This window comes from Lissotriton helveticus, chromosome 9, assembly GCF_964261635.1.
Source record: "Lissotriton helveticus chromosome 9, aLisHel1.1, whole genome shotgun sequence".
NCBI classification, from domain to species: Eukaryota; Metazoa; Chordata; class Amphibia; order Caudata; family Salamandridae; genus Lissotriton; species Lissotriton helveticus.
In genome coordinates, this window is record NC_136070.1 from 515,044,013 (window position 1) to 515,057,790 (window position 13,778).

Here is a 13,778-nt window from a genome sequence, read left to right on the forward strand (position 1 = left end):
GAAGTGGCCCTGATACGCCACCAACCTCCCAATCAAAGCGAAGGGTCAAAGGAACTGGCAGTATAACGTCCGCTCCCGTATCATGTAAAACGCCATTCTGATGTGTGGGTAGAGCGTTGACATTTGATCAACGCATGAAGAACAACGTGGGATTGCATCAGGGCAAGAAAAGTATGGCAGCAATCTGGGTACCATGAAGCAACCTACTGTGTTTTTTTGGCTCGGACTCCTTCCCAGTGAAACTGGGAGGAGTTTCGAGAACTAATGTTAAAGGAGAAAAAGAAGTATCTCCTAGGGCCTTGGAGAGAGAAATTCCACACATTCCTTAGAGTTTTCTGTCATCTGGTCAGTGATTCGTCTTCCTTGTGTTTTCGTTTTAATAGGCTTGAAGTGATAGGGTAAATGTAGTTTTGTTCCGCCATTTTGGGCATATTTCGTGCGTGCTTGCGCAAAGAAGTACATAAATTATAATTAGGAGCTGTCAGGGTGCCTCCGTTAGTGAATACAGATGGCCGGGCGCGTTCACAATTCTGCAGCGCTCAGCGCGCAGCTTCCTTGTTTTAATCGGCTGCTGCGATATTTCCCCCGTGGAGGCGATAAGCAACGGTGCATTTTTTAATTTCAAATGTACTCGAAAAGGAACCAGTACGCTCATTTTTTTGAACTCGGTCGACCTTTTGAGGGATTATTTGTAAATCATTTTAAAACGATGTAAACATGGATGGTGTGCACATGATCAACATCCAGCGGTTGATAGCGGCTGCAGAGTATTTGGAGAGGAGAGATCGAGGTAAAGGGCGCATGTTCCATGTGCATTTTATTGATATTGTGTGTGCATGCGTCGATTACACGTGTTATTGTTATACATGTTTATATTTTGTCGCCATGCTTTTTCTCATTTTCGAATATGACAGCGGGTCACGTAAATATTATTTTTGAGGAAGTGGGGAGATATAAACCTTCTGCATTACGGCGCCCTCTGTAACCAGAGATCTGCCACAGGGAACCCGACGCGCTGCGCTGATTCAGCCAGCATTTTGAGGCAGAAACCCCAGAGCGCTGTATTGAAGCAAATGCTTCATGGCCTGTTCTGATTACCGTGTAAAAGCGGTCTGAATACAAAAACCTCGGAAGAGATCACAACGTCGCCAATGACTCGCTATTTCTGTTCTGGGCTTGAGGTAGCGCAAAAGTTATCGGAGCCTTTCCCGCACAACAATTATGCTACCAGAGCTCCAACCTTCTCCCCAAACAACTCCGCCCCAGCGCCATAAATAGCGGTGCGTTGCAACACAGACGCCTTAAACCGTCACCACCACGACCAGTGCATCAAACTCCCACACGGAGCCACAGACAGAAAGAGGGAGACACATCGCTACAGTGCCCACACACTCCCCGGAACAACCCGACGCCAGACCACGATATGATGGCGACAGCCGGACGAACCAAAAATCGGCCAGACACCGCCTACCCCAATAGTCTTTAGAAGGGCGTGGAAATACACGGAAACGATAACTGCGACCAAGAAGTGCGGCAAGCTGAATCTCACCATCCATGGCATCTCCGTGGAAACCGTGCCCATACCAAACTAGCGCGGGCCCACACCAGCGAATCCCCATGCCATCGGATCTAACCGATGCCCTGCACCGGATATCGCGCTCGACCCCTGCACCCCCACTCGTATGGAAAGACCTTCTGACCGGGAGGAAAGTCAATCACTGCGAACTGAACCCACAGTACTAGCAGCGCTTACATAGCGCACCATAACCAGGCAAGAACACATCACCCGCGGGCCCATACACGCGAGACAGGCACACATGCCCCCGAAAACCCACGACCGGGCACTGGAGATGGCATAGGCCTCTGAACCCCCAGCTGTCCCCTCACCCGAAATGGCACAATTAACCAAAACCTTCGAGCAAACCGACTCACCACCATCGAAGCTAAGCCTCGGTCCGGCGGAAACAACGGAACTCCGACGCCAGATCAGGCCTCTGGCCCTCCAAGGTGCCCGCGTGACCAGAGGGCAGCAAAACGGCGTCAGGGTGAGGGGACGGCGGCCTAACAAGCTGTAAAGACGTACTGTTCGCTCATACTGTATGTGAAATATACTCATGCAAAGATGTATGTTCCTGTTAGTTGGTTTAGATGGAGTCGTAGATAAAAGCCTTTTCATTTAGAAAAACAATCACACTTTTGACTAGCTGTATTTTATACCCTCAGTGATGTTTTATAAACGCTTGTGTGGGAACGCAGTGGGTGGATTAAAATGCTATTTGTTTAGTTCCTGTCATATGTTTAGCTCTTTTTTCATCTAAATTGTTGACTTAAAAAAACCTGAAATAATATCTTCGGCCCCAGAGGGGGGGAAAGTGAGCGTGGCGTTCGTCTTTTTACAGACGTGCTTGAATAAAGGCAGGTCGTGCAGGTATGCCGACCCAGACACATCAGTTGCATTACGACCAGGCAGAAATCAACAGCAGTGTCTATAGAGCACGAAAACACGTTGCACTAGAACCAACTAGAAATCAAATACTAATCTTCAGACTGCATAGGGGGAATGTGGGCACAGTGACATCACCGATTGTTGAGCGAGCTGTAGCATGCATGCTGTGTTAGAACCAGGTAGACAGCTACCACCATTAGCATGCAGAGTAAATGCAGGTCTTGCCACCATACTGGCACCAGTGTTTGTATAGCGAGGGAGGCCTCGCTGTATTAGAATACACCAAAAGTACCAGTCATATACAGAATAAATGTAGGTGGTGCGGGCATACTGGCATCACAGTTTGTAAGGGAATAGGTTGCGTCGTACCAATTAGAAACAATTTAGAATAACTGCATGCCTTGCAGACAGACTGACATGTCTGTTTATAGTGCTGGGGCCACACTAGTAAATACCCAAATATGAATCCAATACTACTGTTCGGAATAAATGCAGATCATGCAAACATCAGTGTTTATAGAGCGAGAAACCCGACAACCACCCACACAAACGGTCAGACACACACAAACACGTGCCCTACACAGTCTGACTGCCCGCTTGACTTCGCTGCCATGCAACTCTTTTTGCCAGGAGGTATGCCGCTTGTAAGCAGACTTAATCAGCCGCTCGGGCCGGCAGCCCTTTGTCGGGTTTCTGTGGCTGTGGGGGTGTGATGTGCAGAGATTTGCACGGGTCAGGAGCGCCTTTCCAGCCGCACCGTGTATACATACACCACACACACATAACGCACACACAAACCACACACCTCAGTCTCTCAACACCACACACTTGTCACCACTCAACACAACACACTCACCACCACACTCACTCCCCAGGCTCACCCCCACAGACTCACCACCACACACTCACCAGCACATAGAAAACAACACACACAACAACACACCCCCAGCCGTCAATTAATGCTTTCACCATGCACAAACACCAACAACCATCATCCATCTGTGCACGCTTTTACCAAGCACACACCCACCAGCCGTCAGTGCACCCTTCCACCAGGCACACACACCTCCAGCCGGCAGTGCACTTTTCCACCAAGCAATCGCAGTATGGTACACTTTACTTTTAAACATATTCATATAAAGCACAGCATGCCACCATTGGTAAAATTACAATTCAACAAACATACTTCCACTACACACCACATGCAGACACTCCATAACACATGGCAAAAAGACATTGGCATTTACAATGCCATTAGCTCAAACTCAAATAAATCCGAGCCCGATTGCATTTCTAATGCTTGTTTTTTAATGAAGTGAGGAGATTAAGCAGCGGCATCTAAGAAAGTAAGAAACAATTAAGACTACAGATACCAGAGGGCAATGCGCCGAAACGCCCACAGGGCGGGACTATCACACTTTAACAAGCTACCTGCTCGCTGCCTCTCCCAGTATGCCAAACCCGTGATCAAGGGCGCAAGGACGCCAGAAACATGTTGGGACTTGAATGGCTGAATTTGCTACATCCACTATTTTGCAAAGCTGTACTGCCTGGCGGATGAAAGAATAAAACACGCTGTGTGAGTTTCTCCAATTGTAGGCATTTTTCGCATGGAATATATAAATATATATATATATATATGTACAAAAACCTTTTTTCTCCCGTTTTCGAAGAAATTCACAGGCTACTTCTGATGCTTAAGTGATTTTATTTAGAGGCACGAAATCAGCAGCTCCCTACCGACGCGTTTCGCCACTAAGGCTTGGTCACGGTAAATGTGATCATTTGCAAAGTGCTATTTACATATTCAACTCATAAACATGAAAAGAGGACTTTCCTTAGTCATTCCGGACCACTTTTGTAGTCGCCATCATGGAATGGTCAGAATTCAACAACATAAGTATTGCCACATTATGCCTTACAAACAATAATTATAGCACTACATCGGCTAATATTTTAAATCCATTCATGAATGAAACTTATTTGAGTTTCGCCCAAGTGGGCAATCATATAAAACTAATGCACAATATATAACGAAAATAGACAACAAATTATGTAGAAAACATTTTCAACATAAATCTTGCTCATGTGGGCTCATTGAGCTACAATAGTTCATTCCTGAATTTATGGATCTTGCCCTAGTGGGCTATTTGCTCGTGGCTGTCCTTGTTCAAAAAACGATTTTTAAGTCCTCCAGGTCTTATTTCATGTTCCTATATGAAAGAAAGATGTGTCTTTTAAAATCCAATATACCTAACATATTTATATATTAAAATTTAGAAAGAGATGTCAAAACCGGTTACAATTCACAGTTCATCCTAAATGGACTGCCATTTCTTCACTACAGTTCATCCCAATTGGATGTAAGGTCTCAAAATCAATAATGAACTTCGATTCCAAAATTCTCAACTGTCGCAGTCTATCACCCCCTCTTACATTATCTTTGACTGCATCAAGTACCAAAAATTTCAATAAGTTGTAATTTTGGTTGTGGTGTGTCTTGAAGTGGCGGGCAACAGGGTACTGTTCGTTATTATTCCTGATATATATATATATATCTGCTCCGTCTGCACCAAACCGGGAGTCACTCGTTGGGCGGGTGCTGTCGCGCTTGGTTGCAACGTGCCAATATGCTCGCTCCATAAACCTCCCAAGTCCTTAGGAAGTAAGACAGCACTCACGGGGTGAATTTAGACAGCATTTACCCCGTGAGTGCTGTCTTACTTCCTAAGGACTTGGGAGGTTTATGGAGCGAGCTTTTATGGAGATATAGATGTGTGTGTGTGTGTATATATATATATATATATATATAATTTGTTTTTTAAATATAAAAACAGAAGTAAATTAACATGACATATTTAATAATAACCTAGAGCTAAAAAAAGTTACTAGAAAAAACAAGGGGGACCCTAAAGGTGGCTGTGGACCAAGGGTATAGGTCAATTAAGGAAGAACAACGGTCCAAAGCAGTTTCAGAGATGTAAGGCAATGATATACAGACCATAATAGGCTGACCTGTGGTTGCTAGCTCGCACGATATCCACGGACATTGCTACTTCACACCGCGGATCCAACTATTCTCTTGGACCGTTACTCATCCGGGACGATCTATTCCTGCCTGCCAAGTGTGCAACCCTCTGAACAAACCTTGCTAAACCGCGCCCGGTACAGAAGACGGTAACCCTACCATGCTCTGAGCCCCGCTAGAGCTTTCACTCACACTGGAACCTTATCTCCCGTGAAGCTGAAACCCGTACCGCTGAGGCGCATCATTGTTTTAACCAGGCATAATAATTTTGTACAGTCCTGATGATGATCCCAATGTAATTTAGAGCGCGGGATCGAAACGTCTACCTTTTTAAAGTAGCCATACAGTGAAACCAATGTGTATTACTTTCTGTATGTACTACTCTGGCAAACACTTGTAACACTGATTTAAAAAGTGTCCAGCTTGCTCACTTCTCTTTTGCCTGTGAAATCTCCTCTTCTCTCACAAAGCTATTCTCTATTTCTTCACTGTGTTCTCTGTTCCGAGTAAGGCACAGGATTGTGCCCTTTATTTTCGAAATGTTGCTTTTGTACTGAGATGTTACAAATTCAATGAATATTCTAAAAATAAACTCCCCGTTCGTCTGGACTTGGACAAATATATAGCAGCCTATTATGGTCTGTATATTATTGCCTTACATCTCTGAAACTGCTTTGGACCGTTGTTCTTCCTTAATTAAAAAAAAGTTACAGCACATTAACTCATTAACTTAAATATTTTATATCCTATTAGTTTAATTCATTGTGATTCTTTAAACTTTAGAACATTTTAAAAAAAAGCAAATAAATGAAATAATGTAATTTTTAAAATGACTATAACTTTGCATATTTGTTAATATATTTACGGAAAAAGCTTAAGGTTATAGATACATTATAGTTATGCTCAGATTTCACTCTTACAAAACCAGTGAAATTAAGCAGTTGTAGTTCCCTGAGCTAACTATAACTTAAGCCCGCATAATGCACTGCTTGAGACCTCACATATTACATCAATCAGGAAATGGTCAGTGACATCACTGATACCATTTCAAAGGACATCACTGATGACATCAAGGAAGTGTAATTGTTTTTAAGAGTTTATGGGTGTTAAACATATATACTAACCTACTACACAAGTTGAATTGAATACTAGCAGCACAACTACTGAGTGATACTACTTCTAACATATGTGAGTGGTTGTGTGACTGTATATATGCTTGTGTGTATGGGTGTGTGAGTGCTGTATGAGTGTATAAGTGGGTGTGTGAGATGCTGTCAGTGGCCGAAAAGGTGAGTAAGTGGGTGTGTAAGTGGCTGTATGGGTGAGTGAGTGACATGTGAGTGGCTCTATGGGTGGGTAAGTAGTGACTATATGGGTGAGCGAGTGGGTGTCTGAATGGCTGTATGAGTGAGTGAGTGACTCAGTGTGTAAGTGGCTGGATGGATGAATTGGTGTGTGAGTGGCTGTATTGGAGAGTAAGTGTCTGTGTGAATGGCTGTGAGAGTGGATATGTGAGTGCTTGTATGGATGATTGAATAGGTATTTAAGGGGTTGTGTGAGTGCTTGTATGGGTGAAAGTGGCTGTGTTGAGAGGCTGTATGGGTGAGTGAGTGGCTGTGTTGAGAGGCTGTATGGGTAAGTGAGTTGGTGTGTGAGTGACTGTAGGTAAATAAGTGGGTATGTGAGTAGCTGTGTGGGTGAGCGTGTGGCTATGTGAGTAGCTGTGTGGGTGAGTGACTGGTTGTATGAGAGGATGTAAGGGTGAGTGAATGGTTGTGTGACTGCCTGTACGAGTGAGTGGGGGTGTGAGTATTTGTATGAGTCTGTGAATGGGTATGCGAGTGGTTGTATGGGGGTGTGAGGGGTTCTGTGGATCTCATCAGTGATGTCACTGATCATGTCATTAATGATGTAATATGTGAGGTCATAAACAGTGACTTACGGGGTTGTAAGTTATAGTTAGCTCAGCATACTATAACTGCTGAATTCCACTGGTTTTGTGCAAGTGAAATCTGAGCCTAACTATAACATCCCCATAACCTTTGTTTTTTTTTCCAGTGAAATTCTATGGTTTTAAAAAAAATTCTATTTCCTAAGTATAACATCCCTGTAACCTTTGGTTTTGTTAATGTTAATTTCTATGGTTTTTTAACTAGTAGTCACGTTTGCTGAGTGGTGGAGAAAGGGGGCGGGTCTCCGACAACCTCTCAGCAATGCAGCTGTTTGGAACTTACTGGAGGTAACAGGAGGGGTAGTTTGCCCCCAAGGACCCTCAAGAGCCACTGTGACTTCATCCCCCAACTAGTAGTGCGCCAGGAGGTGCGTTTTCAGAGTGGTAGAGAAAGGTGGTGTGGCCTCCGACAACCTCTCAGCAATCCCGCTCTGTGGGACTTAATGGAGGTAACAGGAGGGGAAGTTGGCCCCCAAAGTCCCTCGGGAGTAAAGTGGACTTCTTCCCCCAACCAGTCATGCACCAGGAGGTGCGTTTTTCAAATTGGTGGTGAAATAGGATGGGGTTTCCGGCGGCTTTTTAAGAAATATTTTTGATATACTGGGGGCAGGGGGGGGGGGGGGGGATGTGGCCGATTTCAGCATCTGGGATCCCATTCCCCAGGGCCCAGTTTTTAAATATAAAAAAAAATAATAATTTTTAAAGGGAGGGGGGTCAAGCGGCCCTCTTCCTGGCCGACCCCAATCCCCAGGGCCCGGCCTTTTTATTTTGTTTTTTTATAAAATTTGGGGAGTGGGGCCTCAATTTTGAGTGCCCTGGTCCCACCAAGCACACCCACTCACAACTGTTGGGGACTGTGGGGTGAGCCTCAAGGCTCCCGTGGTCCTTGTCGACTCCCCGCCTCCTGCCGGAGCCAGCATTTCTTTCACATACAAAACGTAGCTCCCTGTGTGTTAAAGCAGTTCTGCTCCACATCAAGCAAGCGAGAGCATTTTAATGCTCTAGCTTGCTGGAAGCAGAGCGTTTGATGTGGTTTGCTGGGAGCAAAGAGCTGTGTCCATATGGTAGGCATCCTGGGACGTAGCAGGAGCTGGCCCTGTGGGGGTGGAGGTCCCAGGGCCATATCTGGCTGCAAGAGGGGGCGGCGCGGCCTCCTCCATTTTTCTGTGTAGGGCCTGCCCCGGGGAGGTGCGGCCGGCAGGGGAGGAGGGCTTGTGGCCCCATCCCAATTATTTTAAAAGAAGATGACCCCGGGAAGGGTGGTGGTCCGGGGGGGAGGGGGGTAGTCCCTGAGGGCCTTACTTAATAATATATTAGCCCCGGGTGGTTCTAGAGACCCCCCCCCCCCATTTTTAAATGAATACTCCCTGGGGAGGTTATCGTCCCAGGCCATTAATAAGTCCCAGGAGGTAGGGGGGGCACGCATTCCTCGGCCCGCCCTGAGGCCGTTTACTAACAAGAGCCTGCGTTTCATTTTTTTTTTTTAAAGTTCTGCGGGGGAAAACAATGCTTTTTTGGCCCTTTGTGATCGGAAGGGATCGCGGATCCTCTGCACCCCCATATATACAATTGGAAATGTATTTAAATAATTCCGCAGCTACTGAACAGATTTACAGCAGTTTACAAAAATGTCGCTTTCTGGATCAACAGCTACCTTTCTGCTAAATTCTGCTAAATTTGGTCATTCCCTTGATTAGAATGTTTGGGTATATTGCATGGCCTTCACCACATTCGGTGCTCAGTACACATCACCTTATCCAAGGGCCTGGACTTAAAACAGCATGTTTTACATTCCGACTTTCCATAGAATTTCCTATCAGAATGCAACTTTTTGGAGCTGCCTAACATTTCTGGCCTGCCTTGACCAATCTGCAAGTGATATTATTTAAAAACAATAAAAAGCTCCTAATTTGCCATATAAAATTTCAGTTGAAGGGATTTGTGGTTGCTACACCAAAACCTAAGACACTGAAATGGACTCCTCATGGCCTCAGCAATGATGCTGTAAATGACACCATCTATGACCTCATTGGTGACAACACTTGGCGTCACTTGTGGCATCATCAGACATCACAAAAAGACATCACAAAAGCTGCAAAAGATTACCCTTTTAAAACTATGAATTCCTTTACTGTGTCAACTGTGATGTCCAGACCATTTCACTAGGGATGTTGTTTCACAGATACTCATAGCTGTAGAATTCCAGTGGTTTTCACTTTTTGTTTTCTTGTTTTACTTATACCGTCGCCTGCAACCTACTGGCTGACGAGAAGCAGGGAAATCAATATTTTATAATGCCAGACCTCACTGCACCCACCAAGCACACCATGCCTACGTTAAAAAAAGAGAAATACCATACAATTAATTTATTGAATTAGGTTTCTATTGCGCCCTTGTTGATGCTCCTCGGTAGTCTTTTAACAGGAGGGAACAGAGTTTTGTCGCCCGAGGTTACCTTTATCACCATATGGTACAGCAGGCATGTTGTCTCCTTCTATTCAGTTGACAGATATTCCAGGCAGGATGGCCATTCTACATCAAAAGGCCCCTCTTTTGTGCTCACGTTATATTCTCCTCAGCCAAGGCTACCAATAGTGTGAATGTCCAATCCCTCTCTGCTGGGAGCTTTGACTTCACTGATAATAAGGCAATTGCCTAGAGGGCTGTTACTATGTCGTGGGCAATGTTATTCCCAATTGAGGACCAGTGGGATGCAGCCACCCTTGAATGGGCATTTCAGTAACACCATCTCGTGACCCCTTGTGATTTGAGTGTCAAGCTTCTTATCTGCTGCCTTCAGAATCATTTTCCGTTCGAAACCTAGCTTTCTGTATTACCAGAGAAGATGTACTAGTGAGGTCACCTGGAACATTTTGTATGGTGTGGAGAGCAGGTGTTTATGTTTGCCCCTTTTGCCAACTTTTGGAATTCTGAGAGTTTCAATGTAATTTGGTGCATTACCCGGTAATGGACTGGTAGGTTTCTGATCCATTTAGTTTCTGACAAACCAAACTCCGTTCTGGGGTCCTCAAAAGCTTTGAAAAATCTTCATGTCCCCCACCCTGAAGAGAGGGCAAAGTATTAGACATTTGCACTCTTATAGTTTTTATAAGCCACCCCTGTCCTGGTCCAGTTGCCGGCTTCTCAGAGATCAGTGTGAAAGTAGATGGATACAATTAAAAACCTTTTGTTTCTGCCCACTTTGTTCCACATGTAAAGTGTCACTTTGGTTAGCGGAGACAAATACATCCCCTAAAAACCTATATTTCCTCTCTAACCATGGACCCTCCAGAGAGAAATTCCTGCAACAACAGATTTATAAAGCACTGTTGCTTGTCTGTCTCCATTTTCCAAAATCCAGTAAGAAATCATAACCTGACTGTGTCGCTTACAAGTAGGCAGTTAATTTTGGAAGGCTTGATTGTCCACATTTTGAGTTGTAGGATGGAAAAACTTAGGTAAAACATTGCATGCCTTTACAACGCATTTTTTACGCCGCATTTGTTCTGCACACATATGGTTTTAGATCGCATGCGTTTACCACATTATTAGTGTAACTAAGTGAAGTTTAAATATATATTTATGTATATTACCTACTGGCGATAGCCAGTAGGTATATATAGTTAGGATAGTTTTCCATAGGGAAATCGCAACATTCTATTGGGAATAACTTTGGCGCCGGTTGAGGAATCTTCCTGAAATTTTCCTTAACTTTGCCTCGCGGCGCTCCGCTCCTTCCCTGAAAGTTTGGGGGGATTCGTCAAGCGGGGGCCGATATAAAAGGGGGGTCCCAAAACGTGTTTTCCCCATGTTAATTTCCATAGGGCGGTTGGACTCACTTTTAGCCCGAACGGCTGAATGGTTTTCCACCAAACTTGGCAAAATTGTAGGGACTGGTAGCCCGATGTGCCTTTGCTATGTCTCAAGATATGTGCTCCAGTGGTTTTTACGAAAATTAACTTTGAAAAAATATATATTGGGCTACATTCGGCTATATATATAGGTTAGAGCCCAAATGTAGCCCAATGTAGCCCAATGTAGCCCAAAGATGGCCACCAGAGACAAAAAAAAAACAAATGTAGCCCAAATATCAGCCAGATGTAGCCCAACTATAGACCAATGACAGAATGTCCCAGAGTGTTCTAAAGAACAACTAGAGCGCTAACAGTCTTACTTATGACAAAAGTATGGCACACCTGAAGTCATCTTAATTGGAATAAAGTGTTAACACTTAAAACATTTAATTTGCAAAGGAACAAAATGAGGGGGTTCATTTTGCCATAGAAATTATGATTAGTGCTGAAGAAAGAAAAATTAGGGCACATTTTGAGTGACTTCTCAAATCCTCTTATATTTCATTAAAAAAATTCTGATATGCAGTCTCCCAAGATGGCCACCAGAGACAAAAGAGCCCAAATGTAGCCCAAATATCAGCCAGATGTAGCCCAACTATAGCCCAATGACAGAATGTCCCAGAGTGTTCTAAAGAACAACTAGAACGCTAACAGTCTTACTTATGACAAAAGTATGACACACCTGAAGTCCTCTTGATTGGAATAAAGTGGTAACACTTAATACATTTAATTTGAAAAGGAACAAAATGAGGGGTTTCATTTTGCCATAGAAATTTTATATATATATATATATATATATATATATATTCACTGAAAAAACCATAGGTTACACACCAGTTATAGTTAGGAATTAGCATTTAAAAAACCTTTGAAATTCACTGAAAAAACCATAGGTTTCACACCAGTTATAGTTAGCTGGAAATTTTACTCGCATAAAACCATTGAAATTCCCACGTTATAGTTAGTTGGACTCACTATAACTTGCACGTCTGCAATGCACTGCTGATGACGTCACATATTACATCACTCATGCATATATTTAAATATTTAAACATTACTCGCTAATATATGTATTCACTAAGATACACTTAATAAGCCAGTTAACCAATCAATTTTTTTTTTTAAAAACACTGAAAAAACCATAGGTTTCAGGCCTTATATAGTTAGGAATTAGCATTTAAAAAACCTTTGAAATTCACAGAAAAAACCATAGGTTTCAGGCCTTATATAGTTAGGAATTAGCATTTAAAAAACCTTTGAAATTCACTGAACAAACCATAGGTTTCAGGCCTTATATAGTTAGGAATCAGCATTTAAAAAACCTTTAAAATTCACTGAAAAAACCATAGGTTTCAGGCCTTATATAGTTAAGAATTAGCATTTAAAAAAACCTTTGAAATTCACTGAAAAAACCATAGGTTTCAGGAGTTATATAGTTAGGAATTAGTTTTTAAAAAACCTTTGAAATTCACTCAAAAAACTATAAGTTTTAGTGGTGTTATAGTTAGCTGGACATTTTACTCATACAAAACCAATGAAATTGCTCCTATATAGTTAGTTGTACTAACTATATTTCGCGCACCCGCAATCCATTGCTGATGATGTCACATATTAGATCATTCATGACAGGGTCAGTGACATCACTGATGACATCTCAAATTACATCACTGATGACATCATCCACGTGACAATCACATACACCTTTTCATACACTATTACAATTTTTCATCACTGTTTGTAAAATACAGAGTATCATATTTAAATCCATTGTCACAGCAATACAAGTATCTATAAATTCACTCAGTGATTCATTGATGTATACACACATCTAATCACTTACCTATGGATTCACTCATACATGCTGTCAATGAACAATAGAACACTATCAAAAATACTTATACATCTATATCGACATTAAACAACAGCACGCATCCTATTCACATATGAAGTCATCCTACTCACTTATGCAAACAATGGATCATACTTACATATTTACTTAGCAAAACACTTATACAAACACCACTTCTTCTATTCATTTAGATAGTAAGTCATACTTAGTGAATTATAAAATCATTATTACAAGTATACAGTTATCCATACAGTCACTCACACAATCATTGTGTCTTATGTATACTTATTTATATACAACAACTGACACATACAGTGCCTTTTATTTTTCTAGTTTGTTGGACCTGTACCTTTGAGAAATATATTTGCTCATCACCACACCCATAAAGAGATTCCCTCACCCAAACTGTTAGAACATGCAGTTTTAACTTCATATATCTACTGAATCAACTATTCACACATCTTTGGACAGTCACACACCCCCCACCGAACCACACACACTTTCACACTCCCATACAAATACTCAGTTAACTAATCAATAACTAATATAGACTTTCACATAGCTAGTAACCAACTGTAGAATCAGTTTACACAACAACTGACAAAGTGATACAGATATTCACACAGTTTAGTCACTATCCACTATATTTA

General features: G+C 42.6%; 1 protein-coding gene across 2 annotated transcripts in view; it reads left to right on the forward strand.

Moving 5' to 3' along the window:
- Positions 1–13,778, forward strand: part of TMEM260 (transmembrane protein 260) — a 639,752-nt gene that overhangs the window by 166,214 nt on the left and 459,760 nt on the right. The gene's annotated exons all lie outside the window — the stretch shown is intronic.